The 16,949-nt window shown below is 38.4% G+C and overlaps 1 protein-coding gene across 1 annotated transcript in view; it reads right to left on the minus strand.

The window, feature by feature from the left end:
• The window catches only part of HS6ST3 (heparan sulfate 6-O-sulfotransferase 3), a 297,613-nt gene that overhangs the window by 165,066 nt on the left and 115,598 nt on the right, over positions 1 to 16,949 (minus strand). The window lies entirely within an intron of this gene.

Below are 16,949 nucleotides of genomic sequence, written 5' to 3' on the forward strand. Positions count from 1 at the left end.
TAGATTTGCCATATGAAACATGAACTGCTTAATACATCATCTCTAAATATGGCAAAGCTATTTTATTAGAGATAAATACTAAGTTAGAACAGACAAGGTAAAATGTTATTGAGATTTCAATACATTTCTTTTAAAAAAAAACGGTACTACAAAGATTTGAGTCAAATGATTTTGTCCACATGAACCATTTATTAAAATTGCCACTTATCTTGGCAAAGACTATTGATTGTTTAATAACATTCAGTATTGGATTGTTTAGTTTCAAACACAATAACGGACAAATCATTTTTGACACGTACTCCTTATTGACAAGCTATTTTTGTATAAGATACATTAAGAAATACATATTTTAGGATACATTTACCTGTAAAAATGATGCATTTCTCTAGTGTGCATCTTGTGCATATCTCAAAAGGGACGTCTCAGAATGAGTAAGATAGCACAGCAGTTTGGAAGAAATGGAGCACACTAACTTAGCCTTATTATTCATTAATACTTCAATGCTCTGCAGATCTACTTTTTCTCACTAAGCATTTGAGCAGCGTGTGGTTCCAGAAGTCCTGCAGGACTGGGTAACTTAACCGGAGCTAAACTAGCTGAAAGTGCTTATGGATTTGGGGCATGATGGAAACTGTGCAAAGGTTAGGATGACCCAGTCAGGCTCCTTAAATTCCATCCAGGTCCCACTTTACACCTATCAGCCTTGGTTGGATGGAGCTATTAGCTGTTTCAAGAGGAGAAAAAAATCAGCTTAAAATTAGGTTATTATTAGAAGCTAATGCCTGTATGGAAGAAGGGACAACTTATTGCAAGCTTGGCAGGATACCTAGGAATGAAAGAGAAACTCTTTACTCAACATAAAAAGGTGATGCTGAACCCCATGGTGGAGAGTTCATGAACTCCTTGCATTCAAGAAAGGGAATATTTTTAGAGTACCCAGCAGACCTGAATGTCATAGAGAAATTGATAAAGGTAGCAAAGAACAAATTAGAAATGTCCTTAGAACAAGGCAAAACGTTGCTGCTCCCTCTTTAAGCTCTGTATTTGAAATAAATAAAAGGAAACTGAAATAGCAGCAATGAAACTTTTGAAGCAAGTACGTGAGACAGAAGCAATGACTCTATGCTGGGAATGAGCCACTTGCAACTTTCTGATATGGAAAAATAAATTGGTAAATTTATAATAAAAGTCAAGTAAATAAATAATTAACAACAATAATGTGGGCTGACCCTTTTCTTTCTGAAATTGTAATGCATCTATTACTTCGTCCAAGGAAGATGCTGTCCAAGACAACGTTTTTAATCTGCTTTCCTGTTTCCAACAGCATCCAGTAGTGGAGACCTAAAAGACACAGTAAGAATAGCCCAAACTTGGAGTACTTTTTCCTTAGCATATCCTTCCAATTTCAGTGGATATTTCAGCTCAGGGACTGCCTGAGCCAGAGATGGTATCTTTCTGTTTAATAACCCTCAGCAGATTTTTCTTCCATCAACATCTCTTTTTCAATCCACGAGGGCTTTTTAGCACACGAGTAAGTATTCTGCAGTAAAAAGTGTCACTATTTCATTAAGTCATGGGAAGAAGTATCTTCACACATGTTGAACCTGCCAACTGCTGACATTTAATAACTCTTGGTTCTTGTATTACAGAGGCTAACGAACAATCATGTCCCATATAAAGCATTACTCAGCTAGAACATTGTTTTACAAATGCTCAAAGGATACCTTTCACTGGAAGCAAGAAATCTAGAAAAAAAGATTTGGTGCAAGTAACAGCAGAACTATTCTTTACATATATTGCTTTTTTCCTCCTGTCTTATTGTAATGGATCTTTTGGTACAGTGTCCTAAGTGTTTATTACATACTGCATTCAGAACTGCCAAGCTAAGACCTACAGATAGGTTTGCCGTGCCTTCATTCTGTAACATGGTTTATCATTTTGCAAATAGTAATCTAAATGGATAGGACATTTAGAGCATGACCAGCCTCATCAGAGATAATGGTACAGTCTTCCTAATATGGGGAACTTGCAAGGAAGAAGAAAATTATGCCGTGGATGTCCCTAATTCATTTTTTTTTTCCTGCACAAGCAATAAGCTAATTATGTTTCCTTGCTTAAATAGCATTTATATTTACAGTAACATGTGAGACTTAAAAAACAACATGCACACACACACACAAATAAAAATCCAGGCTTCTTTTTGGGAGGCACAGAATTTTGTGAAACCAGGCTACGAAGATTAGTTCTACGGTATCATTACATTCCTCATGAAAATTTGGAGAGACTAAAAAATGAGCATTAAACATGAGAACATATACTATATGTGACTGTAAAACCACAGCCAAGCGTTAACTAGTTACTATGACCACGTTGTTTTCTGTTTACAATTTCGTATTACAGTTTGGCTTTATCGTTTTCACTGTGTAAGAAACTCCAAAAGCTGATAATGTAATGTAAAATAACATAAACATTGTCTTCCTTTTAGACTACATTAGACTCCAATTTCTGATGTCTTCAAACTTCTCAGATGTGAATCACAAGCCTGCTTTTTTCCCTTTATCCCAGAAATCATAGAATGGGTTGGGTTGGAAGGGACCTTTAATCATAGAATGGCCTGGGTTACCCCTGCTATAGGCAGGGACACCTCCCACTAGACCAGGTTGCTCAAAGTCCCATCCAGCCTGGCTTTGAATGCTTCCAGGGAGGGAGCATCCACAGCCTCCTTGGCCAACCTGTTCCAGTGTCTCACCACCCTCACAGTAAAGAATTTCTTCCTAATACCAAGTCTAAATCTACCCTCTTCCAGTTTAAAACCATTTCCCTCATCCTGTCACTATCTGCCCTTATAAAAAGTTCCTCCTCATATACTAAGCAACTTTCATCACTTGATGAATGCAAAAAAAAAATATATATATAGAAACCTACAGGAAAAAATGTCAATGGGACTTCTCAGCGATGAAGAATATTATACATAGGTCACTCTGAAAGTAATGCCTCCTATTTATTTCCATGGAAACTACAGAAGATACAAAGAGCACAATAACACTCTTTGATAGAGCCAATTCTCAGCTACAAAAGACTCTTTTTCAACACAGGCACATAATTAGCTGTGCACTATCGCCACTGATGAACAAGAGCCTGCATGCCACACTTGTAAAAACCTGCACCAATGGAGGTGACCCACTGTCACTAAGGCTGAAACGCAGCACCCACTGCCTCACTGTGCTCACATCCACAGCTTGGTCTCCATAACATTCAGCAAGAGCTGATGAATGTCAATGGATGCCATTGTTTCTGCATTGAGAAACTCAATGCTACCCCTTTGCTTCATATCCACTTCCATGTCAGACGCCATTCTGTCAGATTGCCCCTCTGCTGCCATCTGTCACGCAGCAACAACATGTATTGGAATACTGGTGGAAGGTTCAACCTCTACTGCCATACCACCACCAAATGACACCGTGGGCCAATATAATAAAATAAGAGGAATTACTTTCGGAGCAGCCCTTGGGTTTTTTTATATAAATGCAAGTTCCGGACTTTTGCAGCATTTCAAAATGTCAAAAATTCCTTAGGTACTTTAAGAACTAAAAATAATTACAAATGTGCAATTCACTTCTCAGAGGCATGTAGTTTAAATATTCCTCTTTGAATGTTATCTATTCTATTTGAAGGTGGTAAAGCATTACTTCATCCAGCACAATGAATCATCCACTGTTGCATCACTAAAATGACTTACATGACTACATTCTATATGGGTAAATGCTTGTGCTTTTTTTTACAGGAGGAAAAAACAGCATTATCTAGATTCTTGAAATTCTTATTTTGGCAAAGAAAAGCAATTGGAACCCAGTCTAGCTTTATACCTAACAATTTTGCTTTTGTTTCCCAGTCTCATTCTTTTGGTATCTGGCCTGATGTATGTAAATGTGTAGGTAATTTTGTAGGGTAAAATGAAATGCATACAATGTGAGCATACATAACAGCTTCAGAATATCATGCGCAATTTAGAGCTTCAGACAGCATCTAAGTCTCAAACATGAATGTACATCCACTCTCCTAAAGCCTAAACTACAGACACTCAAAATAAAAAGGTAACTCTTGCTGAAATGCTTCTTGACTCCAGACATAGTCATATGTATTTTGAAAGCTAGCTGCTTAGCCCACATCGAGCTCTGTCAAATTATAGCCCCTAAAGCACCATATGAACTCTACCTATGTATCACTGGTGAGGCCACACAGAGTATTGTGCAGTTCTGGATGCCCAGTACAGCATCGTGGAGAAAATCCAATGAAGGGCCAATGAAGATTATGAAGGGTCTGGAGCACCTCTTTTACAAGGAGAGAGCAGTGACTGCTCAGTCTGGAGAGGAGGCAGATCAGGGGGATCTCATCAGTGTCTACAGTACCTGAAGTACTCAGAGGTCAGTCAGTCTCTTTTTGGTAGTGCCAAGTGCCAGAAAAAGAGGCCGTGGGCACAAAGTGGAGCCCAGGAGGTTCCCTCTGAACACCAGGAGCACTGCTGCGCTGTGCGGGTGCCGGAGCACTGGCACAGGCTGCCCAGAGGCTGTGGGGTCTCCTCCCTGGAGCTCTCCAGAAGCCGCCTGGCCATGGGCCTGGGCACCCTGCTCTGGGTGGTGCTGATGGAGCAGGGGCTGGGCCGCCTCAGCCAGCCTGAGATTCCTGAAGAAGCTTAATAAATCAAGTTTGGCACCGTGTACAACCTATGGTAGTGTGCACACAGATTCTGTGAACTGACCTTTCCCCTGAGAATACATCAGGTCATTACTGTGCAAAATGCTCTTCATACCCTGAAGCTGAGCTGCATAAATCCAGGCATCCAGAATTTAAAAAAAAAAAAGTCAACAAGCAAAAAGATCAGAAATCTGTTTTTCCCTCAGCAGTTTGTCACAAAGTTGCTAGTAACCTTTGATAAATTAAGTATGGGGAGTTACCTCAGCAGCTTTTCCTTAATTCAGTTGCATGTGTGTAAGCTAAACAGGGTAGCTCTGTGGCCTCTAAGGCCATTTAGTGCATTGTGCTAGCCCACGATGAGATTGGCTTTCCTAAAAACAATTCTTACCTTTCTTTTTTTTCCCCCCATTAAAAACAGACTGGGATCAATCTACACTTATCTCAAGCCCAGTAGAGGTTGGCGCTGGATGCTGAGGAAAAGAATATGCCATCCTATTTCATATGGCAATACTTCTTTCCCTCTGCCCAACCCTCCAGCAACCTTTCATCTTCCCGTAAACTGTGGTTTTGGGATTCCCAATTCCCATCATCGTGCTTAATAGCCGTAGATGGAAGTAGCCGTCATGAATTTCTCTAATTGCTTTTGAACCAATTCAGACTTTAAGCCTCCGTAACACTCTGCAGCAATGAATCCTGCAATTTAATTATGCACATCATGAAAAAGTACTTCCCTTCATTTGTCTTAAAGCTATTGCTTGATCATTTCACTGGATATTCCCTCACTCTTCTGCTAAAAGAAATAGCAAACGATTATTCCTTATTCACCTTCTCTATGACATTCATGATTTTATATACTTCACTCTATTCCCCCTCAGTCATTCCTTTACTGAACTGAAGAACTCTTTTATATAAAGTCTTTTCACACAGAAGTTGTTCTTTCCCCAGGATGCAAGATCACTATGGACTTAGGGAAGAGCAGGTCTTTCATTTATGCTCCCTCTCCCTGTCCTTATCATTCATAACATTATCAAACCCCCCCTACAACACCTCCTTTTCAATTTGCAGAGTTTTGTTTTAATCATTCTGTGGGCAGAATCTGTTCCATGTATTACTTAATGCTACTCTCTCCTTCCTGAGGCTGGGAGACCAGAGCTGCATTCACATAGGTGCAATACAAAATAGCACAATGGTGTTTCATTTTGTTCTGGTTCTGATGCTATCTGTATCTGTTCTATTTTCATCACAGATCTTTAAATCTAAGCTTTTTCTTCATGCAAGTTGGAAGTTGTGTAAGTAATATGGGAAACAGCCCAGGTCAAGAGAAATAATAAATTTAAGTAGAGTACACACATTCATGGAATCACAGAAACAGTAAGGCTGGAAAAGACCTCTAAGACCATCTAGTCCAACCATCCACCTACCACCAATATTGCCCACTAAACCATGTTCCTAAATGCTACATCTATCCTTTCCTTAAACACCTTAATGGATGGTGACTTCATCACCTCCCTGGCTGCCTGCTCCAGTACCTGACACTCTTTCAGAGAAGTTCTTCCTAACATCCAACCTGAACTCCTCCTGGCGCAACTTGAGGCCATTCCCTCTCATCCTATCACTGTTACATGGTTATATACAGAGAGCGATATGGTCTCCCTTGAGCCTCCTCCAGACTAAAATGACATTTTTCCATGTTCCTATGACAAATACCAACAAGAGAAGTTGGAAAAAATAACCCAGCCCAAAAGCTCACAGACATTTATAAAACGTCAATAACACATTAGTTAAACACCTGTGTGTGTGCTAGCCTACTAATTTGCACTAAACAATGCAATGGCAGATGGGCAGCATGTTTTAAGGTTCTGTTTATGCAGAGTCTGAAAGTAAGCATCAGCCTAGCCACATGGACACAAACCTTATTCTACCAACTTTGCAGATGTGCAGCACACAACAGACTCCATAAACTATATCTGGGTGACAAAATTAGCACTACAACAACACTCACTAGAACCAAAATATGATAACACTGTTTCATCAGCGCTCATCTACAGAATACTGTGCTCTGAGGGCAAATTGAGGTTGTGAGTTTTAAAAAATGTTCATTGTAAAAGAGGATTATCTCTTTTATCTTACCAAATTATGAGAAATTTGAGGGCCTTCACATTTTGGAACAGAGCTATCCAGCAGACAGTTACATGATACACTTACTCCAGATGGCTAGCGTACAGATCTTTGAAAAACTCCTACATCAAGCTTAGTCCAGAGATTTAAGCAGCTCCTTCCTCTGAAGATCCCATGTGTATCACTGCTCAAAAACTCCTGCGAGTTGCTGGCTCAATGCAAGCACAGTCTTCACAGAATTAAGCAAACTGTTTGCTAGATATATACAGATAGATACAGAGAGAACAGACTGTTTTGCAGTCACTCCTCCTGCTTATTCAGAGTCAAAGATAACTTTCCTTTCTTGAAACTGTAAAAGGAAGATTCTGTAATGCCCCCTGAGATAGCATGGAGGAGAATAAATAAGCACTTCCAACAAGAGCTCAGAAGAATGAAGAATGTGGATGAAAGATGTAGGATCCAAAGAAGATACAAAGAGAATGCAAAATGGGAGTGGGAAGAGAGTATGAACAAAATCAGAGCAGAGAAGGATGGAATAGAAAACGACAGCTTGCAGAAAAACCTGTAGAGAACAGGATAAAAAAGCATTAAGCATGAACATACATGAACAGTAATACATTCAAGAGAAAAAAGGAAAAATATTATGGGCAGTGAGGAAAGGGGTGTGGTTGGCATTATGGTGACTGAGGAGCACTTCATCAGAACTTCAGTTTTATTATTGTGGAATAATGTTGCATTCTTTTCTGATCCCTGAGGAATAGTCTGTCATTCTCCAGTAATGCTATCTACATTTGGGATATCCTCAGGACTTGGCCACAACAGGTAGGTGCCTGAGCAAAGTCACTGTAAACATCACTCTGTTGTCACCCTTCTTCTACCGGGAAGTCTGTACAGAGATAACATTCTGCTGATGATAAGAAAAGCTTGATTGAGAAGCCTGCTGAAAAAATTCAGACACCATAAATAATTCATTAAGGGGAAGGAAAGAAGAAACCATAGAGTTTCAGCACATTCAGATATTAAACCTTTTGTACATTTAGAATACAAAAAGGATGCTAACATATCAATGATCAGGAAATGAGAAGACAAACCCTGGTTTGGCATCATTAATTTATGTATTTAATCTATGTATTAGGCTGCAATCTGTAATTACTTGACCATGTACTCTTTTGTTCATTAAATTACATAAAGGACAGACTAATCTGAGAGCATTGGTGATGCTTGCCTACAGAATCAGTCATATGGTTCTCCTTATTTCTGCAGTTGCAAATGTTAGAACATATGTAATGAACCAGACAGGAGACTTCAGAAGACAAGCAAATCCTACGGCTCAGGATAGCTCTGCTCTCCGTATCTGGAGAACCATATGCCATTAACAACACTAGGCAACCCCTCTATGATGTTAATCAAGAGAGAATCACAAAGACCCAGATTCTTCTCAGCTAGCTAGAAGTATGAAAGTCAGGTACAGTCTACGCCAGATGTGTAGCTTAGGCTCCCGCTAATCAGAGGTAGCCAGGTAAACTGGCTGCTCTCTTGCAGAGCTTTTCTCCTGTACAGAGTTGAGAGAGGACACCGAGTACCCAATATTTTTCACACCTAGATGCTTCAGTCACATAGAATGAATTCAAGCTTAGCAAGTCTAGCCTGCACTTTCTGCACCTTTGCTATGCGCAGTAAGGCAGCTTGAGGTCTGATTCATTACTTAATAAATACAAATAGATATGACTGCTGTTGATGTAAAAACACAATACTTTAGTAAATTATGCCCAGTCTCAGATATTCTCAAACTCTTCAGCCAAAAGCCATTTAGTATAATCTGTACCTTATTTCGTTGCATATGAGCAGAGACTACAGCACTGCCTCACCTCACGATGATGTTCCAAAAGTTGTTTCCAAAGATCTAAGGGGCTGTGGTAATCAGCGAGGTGAGGGGGATTTTTTAAATTGGCCTTTGATAGCCTGACACTCCACAATGAGGGCTACAAGAACAGCTCAGGAAAATGAAAAGATTGTATCTGCTCTAGGATGTAGCCATCCTACATTAATGATGCATAATAGTGCACAATGAACACAAGTAAATGGCAAGTGAGATGGGGATGTTTGCTGATGATAATGCTTGAACAGTCTATATTTTCAATATTTTCTTAAAATATTTGCAACATTTTTGTATTAAAAAGAATGATTAAGAAGCATATTGTTGCTTTTAAAATATCCTGCAAACAAGGCAGGATATTTTAAAATTTTTAGCTTTTAAAAAAAGCTAAAAATTTCACAAAGACTACATTTTTTTTAAATTATTGTCTCTGTCCTATTTGCAGAGAGAGAGGAAAAAAAGGGTTTTATGAACATTAGCAAATCAGGTTGATTTCACATCTCCACAGCCCATAGAAGTCATCGCTCTGCGAACCAAAGACATGTTGTAAAATCAAATGCCCTAAGAATAGCTCATTAAATAGAACACTGCATGGTGTAAGAACCTGTATTTGATGAAAATAAACAATTCCTTCAGTAAATGCAGACTTGTTTTACTACTTTTCAAAAAATATATATGCAAAACTCAACAGGAGTGAATACACAACACAATGAATCATCTAAGCAACAAATTAGTTCCATTAATTCTTCAGTGTTAGATTATAAATTAAATCTGATAAGAGGTCTGAGTCAGTAGTGCTGGAAACGTCAAAGGAATATGCTCTGCTTATAAATTTCCATGATTTTGAATTGCTAGGAAAGTGTGACCAGATTTCTGTGTTGCTTTGTGTTTGCTTTTTTTTTTTTTTAAAGCTGTTCCTCAAGTGTCTTCAAGCATGTAATCAAGAAGCATGAATACTGTATTTTAAAGGACCTTAATATTTTCAGTGCTTTGTCAAGTATACAAAGGTAGTCACATAAATCTTACAATGGACATTAGGGCAGTCAAAGTATAATCCTTACTGACCCTAGACCACAGACATTAAATACTATGCGTGTATAAATGGTGGCTGCATAACATTACAGATAACAAGCACTAATTGAAAACATCTGTGGTTACCTTCTCATATTCCGTTCTGAGAAGTTTTGTCATCTTTCTCATATCCTCAGTTATACATTTCTAGCACAGTGAAGAGTCTCAACTACCAAATCATACTTATGTGAAAGCATGTATTGCCTCCACTACTTTCAAAGAAAATTAAAAAAATTACTTAAAGCACTCATGCCACATGTGGATAGGTCAAGCAGTTGGTTATAATTACATTCTGTCTCAGCTTATCTATTTGAATAAATTCTAATGGACATGGAAACAGGTGATAAAACATACTCTCACTCAAGAATACCATCACTTTCACTAACAGCTTGATGACGTAGAGTGATTCAGTATTACTCACGGGAGAATTTAAAAGAATCTTAGTTGTGGCTTGTGTGTAGATTTAGACAGAGTAAATACAAATTTATTAATGGAATTGTGAAAGACACCTATACACATTTGGAACAGAATCACAGAATGTTTTGGTTTGGGTTGGAAGGGACCTTAAAGCCCACCCAGTTCCAATCCCATGCCATGGGTAGTCACACATAGATCAGCCTGCCCAGGGTCCCATCCAGCCTGGCCTTGAACATGTCCAGGGATGGGGCATCTAAGAAAACTTTGAAGAGTACTCTCTCCTTTTCACAACTGCCTCATTAGTCTTACTTCAAAGTATTTTGCTCAACATCATGTGGTGGTCTGTTTTATGTCACACACAACGTGCCCATCACCCTGAGTCTTTCATCTATAAATATACAGAGATCCTTGTTCATAACACAGAATTATCTAAAAGGGCAGAATAACAAACTAAGAAAAAAATCTGGCAAGTCTATTTCTTTGCACTTTCCACAATGGACTATACAATCACTAAGGCACTTCTGAATACTCAAACAAGTTTGATCCCGGCACATAGGGTCTTTAGCAGGGTCTGTGGCAATAGGACAAGGGGATACGGCTTCAAGCTTAAAGAGGGTAGATTTAGGTTGGATATAAGGAAAAAGTATTTCACAGTGAGGGTAGTGAGGCACTGGAACAAGTTGCCCAGAGATGTGATTGATGCCCTGTCCCTGGAGACTTTCAAGGCGAGGCTGGATCAGGCCCTGGGCAACCTGATCTAGCTGTGGTGTCCCTGTCCACTGCAGGGGAGTTGAACTAGACGACCTTCAAAAGTCCTTCCAGCTCTAAGGATTCTATGGTTCTATGATTGTTATCCATTTCTTATTTTGCTCTTCTTTGCTTGATAAGTTTTTAGATCTTCCTATGGAAACATTTCATGTTTAAGCATCTCGGCTTTAACATATTATTTATTGGCCTTCTTTAGGGGAAACAAGAGGTCCAACCTAGCAGAATGTAACACATTTTCCTCTGATCTACTAATACATACTACATGTAAAAATCAGTCTCATCAATATCCTATTACCCAGGGTATAAACAGTACAGAAATGACAGAAAATCACAGCCATACATGTATGGACAAAATTCTGAAAGCATTTTTGAAAGATTTCAGCACAACCTTTAAGTTTGTAATATGTCCACTCCCGTTTAATCTATTTAATTTCTTCAAAAAGGCAGTTAACACACATTACTAAAATATAGATTATATCTTATATTATACACTACTGTCTAATTAAATTAGCACTAAATATCAGTGACTAATACTGCTGGGATGAGCTTCATAATTAGAAGAATAAAGGACTGAAAAATTGGAGCATTAACATTTCCTCTATTCTCCTAATCATACAATTGTTAATATACTTCTGCTTGTACATGCAAGTCTGTTTTTTTATAATAAAATTAAACACAGCATGTGTAGAATAGGAGAAAAATCAGAAATTCTATAGCTGATATATTAAAAGAACATGCAGGGGATTTCTGGTGCACAAAGCAAGAGTGTGATGCCTTCCCTCTTCATCCTCTCCCTTCAATGCTGTTCCTAAATTCATTGGTCAGTTGTCTTTCAAGATAAGTTTCTTAAGTACCTTTAGAGTATGTTGTTCATGTATTCAGTTGTCTCCAGAACTGAACAACTAGTTACCCATCTGTTTATATCAAATTTGAGATAATGAATCGACAGAAAGCAACACAAGAGCTCGCAGAAAAGCTAGTCACTAGATATATCCACAGCATCCTGCTAAGTACGGACCTCATGTAGAAGTCAACTTTGGTTCGAGGCCTACTGCACAGGCAGGCCTTGCTACTTCAGAGATGTACATTTGGACAGTATGAAACACAACAACCAACCTGTGAAACAGTGTCAAAGGAATATCCTGCACTGTTTTACAGACTAACGTGAGAAGTACTGAGGATATCAATTCCTCATGCTTCTGTGTGAGTGATTCACCATTTAAGATACAAAAATAATCTTCTGCATAAAGTATCATACACAAAATTTTCCATGCAGCCACATTCCTCCATAGGTGTTCATCTGATTTCACCTTTTCATGACAAGTTGAATAGTGAGAACTTAATACAACAGAAGTCCAAAGTTCTTCAACTCCTGATTTAACACATCTACGAAATAAACACATACTGTGTTCATTTCCACAGTTCTTCCATAGTCTTCCACCTCTAGGCTTTCTCTATGCCAATTTCAAGCCTTTATTTTCTTCTCAACTTTCTTTTACAATATATTTGTGTAGACAGGTTTGGAGATCCAGAATTGTAAACTTTAGGTCTCCCATCATATTAAGGAAAATCTGCTTCTAAAGTTCTGGCAAATTTCCTAACGACCCTTTGATTTCTAACCCACAGGCTTCAATTCTCACTGAACTGGATTCTACTAAATGTTTTTATTCTAATCTGAAAGTTGAAATAGAAAGACATGACACTATCTTCAAAAATGCAAAACCAATATTAAACTCCAAAATCTACCCTGTCAACAGTCAGGCGAGCTGTAAAGCTACAAACAGAACACCTACTCTAATGCTGCTCTTCCTTTTTACTGATTTCTAATAACCAGCACGCCTTTTCATCAGAATCATAGCTTTCTATATACACACCATATACACACCATTTAAGTGTCTATTTCTGTCCCTGTCTCATCTCTGCAGTCCCCCTTTATCTTGATATTTCTCCAACACTGTAGACATAAAAACCTATCCGTTTGTACCGAGGACCAACCAGAGATGCATACAGTTCCATCTATTTTCGCTAAGTGCAGTTAGGAGCCTATTTAGACTATCATTTCTATGCATATACCACTTGTGGTTTAGTGTTATCCTACCTATAAAGCCACATGTACTGGGTAAGACCAAATGTCAGTTTAACTAATCCTTTCTCTCTAATAGCAGCTGATAGGGGATGCTGAAGAAAATGGCATAAAGAAAAACGGGGGAAGTGTGTAATCAAATGTCCCAGTTTTCAGCATTCTCTATTTTTAAGAGTTCCCAAGCTGAAGAATGTATGCACATCATTGTGTTTATCAGTCTTTGATTTACTCTCCCTGCCTAATCTGTTTGGTGAACATTTATGTGTTTCACCTTTACAACAGTTCCACATAATAATTATGCACAGTATGAAAAGTCTTTTCATTAATTTATTTTACATATGCTTCCTGTTCATCTCACTTGATATCCCCTCATCAAGTGCATTGAAGAAATGGCGAAAAATCAGTCACCATTTACCTTCTCCAAGCCATTCTTTATGCACCTCAATCAATTTCTCCTCGGTCATCTCTTTCATAAACTGGAGAGCCCTTAATGTCCCTTGGTACAGAGGCTGTTTCCCACACAAGATGAAAGTGCATAATGCATTTACAAAACACTTTCTATTTTGTTTTCCCCTCCTCTCCTAATCATTTGTAATGTTGTTCCGACCGGCACTAAGCACACTATCAGTGTTTTCAGACTCCTATCACAATTATTTCCAGAGTTATTTTCTGAGTGCTAATGGATAATTTACAGCCTATCACTGCGTAAGCAGCAATAGTTTTATCCCCGATGCACTACTCTAAATTTATTGCTACAATTTCATTTGTCGCTGAGTATCAAGAGATTCTTCTGTAATTCTTTGGTTTTAATTTAATGCTTTAATTAGACAGAATTATGTCTTTTCATTATTCATCACTTTTCCAGATTCGGGAATATGTGTAACAGTACATATTCCATGAGATTCCTGCTAGATGCTGTTCATAGACCCCTGATACTAGAAATATATGGCCTGTGCTCTTTGCCCACTGTCCTTAACCAGCCATTAATCCATCTATAAGGCCTTCAATGCCCATAAAAGGGGACTCTGCCAAAAGCTTTTTGACAAAATACATCCAAGTTAAATACATCAAGAAGCTCTACCACATTCTCAGACATCCATATTCCTTTAAAGACTCAATAACAGTTCTGTGGTAATCTCTCTCCCAAGAACTCAATGTAAGGTATGTTTTTTTCACTCCACACAATCTCATGTTATTCGCAAGTTGAGTTTGCTGATAGAACTCAGCTCTTCCTTTTCCTGCCCAATAAAATAATGATGCTATCTCCAAGATTCCAAAACCTCAAAGAAATTAATGACTGGAAAGACAGAACTCACGATTCCTGAAATAGGAGAAAGACACAGGACAAGTGTATTCGGGTAGCTTCAGTGACCTCAGACCTCTTCTTCATCCAGTCCTACTGCTTTCTCCAATTGCTTCCTCAAACAGGATTTAATACTTCAGACAACACCAACATGAACAACTGGGTATTGCTTTTGGAGAGTGTCAATCTTCACACATAAATGTTTTGGTAACACTGACCCAGACTACGAAGGCCATTTCATGACTAGCAGCTAACCTAGCAGCTCACTGTTGCTTAAGGAACAACAATTTGCCTCTTTCCCTACTCATTCAATCCACTGGTATCAGCTCTAGCATCTCTTACATCTTTTCACGCACGGATTCAACTCACTAACCAGAAGGAAATTTAATTTATTTCACTAGCCTAGTTTCTTTCCAGGCTAGTGAGTTTAACTGTTATGCAAAGTGATGCAGTGAGCACTAGAGACACTAAGTGAGAGCACAACTATCTCCTTCCAGAGGACCTCCTCTCATCTCACACAGCTCCGTGTCTCTGGGGAGGGCAGACAAGAAAGCAAGTGCCAACAGCAAGGCTGCTTCTCCTTCCTTCTGACATATGGATTTTAATCTCCAACTTAAGAGATGGATGTACTCACTGAAAACTAGAAGTTTCCTTTTTAAACTGAGTCTTCATTAGATTACCAGAAAATAAATGCAAAGTGTCTTTGAAATCATACAAATAATTTTTCAAAATCACATTTAGAACTACTACATTAAATTAGCCATGCCCAAATTATCATTTATTCCTCTAGGAAATATGAAGATTAATTGCCTGTACATTCCCAAAGATACTGAATACTAATAATATCACTATTAAAGTGCATTTACTTTAATTAAACTGTAAATAAGCTTCTGGTCTTGAGACTTAAATGTCCATTCAGTGTTTCAGAAAAACTGCTGTTAGGTGTCACAGTCAGAATATTATTTTGCTATCAATATTAGAAAAATTATTTTCAATTACTTAGTGCCTGCAATTTGTGCACCATGAAGTGCAGTTACAATCATTGTACAACCTGATCATAGTGAGGTTCAGAGGGGGGCAAGCTTCAAAATGATTCAGGCTGCCATAATACTCATCATATGTGCAAAAAATATATATTTTTTACGCTTGAATAGACACATTCAACACCTAACTCCTCTCTAGAATCATGGCCTGATGCCTTCTAGCTAAAACTACGACATGGAGTACCTCACTCCCAACTTAATAGCATCTTTATTAGGTGAGACACAGAAAAATCTGCTCAGAGTCAGAGTGATTGTGCTCTGAGCTTCTAGAACAGCTGTCCAAGCATTCGGTGCCTTTGGCTACTCCGTGACATTGTATTAGTCACATTAGAAGGCTGAGATTGCCTCAGGTTATGCCCGTTAAGTTATAACTAATTCATCCTGCTCTCAGCAACAAGGCTCTAATGTAGCTAAATCTCCCAGAAACATGCACTCAATTGTTATTAGATTATTAGTAGAGCCTCCCTGACCTTTGCTGTCTTAAAATTAAGCTGCTCAGAGACTGAAATAAGCATCTCATTTAGGTGCACAGTAGTAATCTCATTTCAAAGTATAATGACTGGAAGCCATCTATAAGTATTTTCTAAGGTATTTGAAACTGTTACTTAGTAGTTGACATTTCCAAATTGCAGACCTCCTGAACTATTCCATATTGGGTAAAATGGCATCTAATTCAGCTTCCTGTGCTCTTAGCTACATGGAACTTGCCATGCATCATGTTAGAAAATTTTGTGCACATGTTAATTTGTTCATCTTCGGGGGGGAGGTGGGGGGGGTGGGGTGGTCATAAGCATTTTCCTTAAATTCCTGCAGTAAATACTCCATGCGTAACAAGAAAAATAATAACGATTTAACTGCTGAAGCACATTTAAGTTGTATATTACCTGTGCATTCAGATCTGCTGAAAGTAGGAAGCATTGACTTTTTACACGTTAAATTTGCAGAAGGTAGCACCCGACTGCATCCAATCATCAAGTTTTTAAGGCTCATTTAATATGGAGATAACACTTATCTCCCTACATTATGTTCACCTGTATAAATAGGTAAGCAAAGACCTGCTTTTCTTCTCTCATTTCCACTGAATTTCCATAGAAATAAATGAAACAAATTTCTCAAGTGCTTGAAATTGGGATTAGGGAAAGTGTGAAGGGGAAATAATTGCCTGCTTCACCAATGAAATAACCGTATTATGAACCACCTTTGCAAAGTGCTACAAATGACAGAAAGAAGTATGGAATTATGGAAGTATGGAAGTAGTAACTAATGGTTTACTCAGGAGGACTTCTTTCTCAACTGAACTTTCTAGCAAAGGAACAAAGATGTAACCTAAAAACAGAACTGAACTGTGAGACGCAGAGGATGAACAGACAGTGAGGAGTTCATGGCTGACTGAATCAGCCCCAATTCCCATCAGCTGTAGTGCTTCGGACCTAATAATTTCAGAGATGAATTTATGCTTACGTTATTTTAACTTCAGCTAACACATTGAAACAAACTGTTTACAACTTCTTTCAATGTTTCTGAACATATCCTGTTATTTGTTTAGGGTAATAAAGCAAGCTCAAGTTGAACCTC

This window comes from Numida meleagris, chromosome 1 (genome assembly GCF_002078875.1).
Source record: "Numida meleagris isolate 19003 breed g44 Domestic line chromosome 1, NumMel1.0, whole genome shotgun sequence".
In the NCBI taxonomy this organism is placed as follows: domain Eukaryota; kingdom Metazoa; phylum Chordata; class Aves; order Galliformes; family Numididae; genus Numida; species Numida meleagris.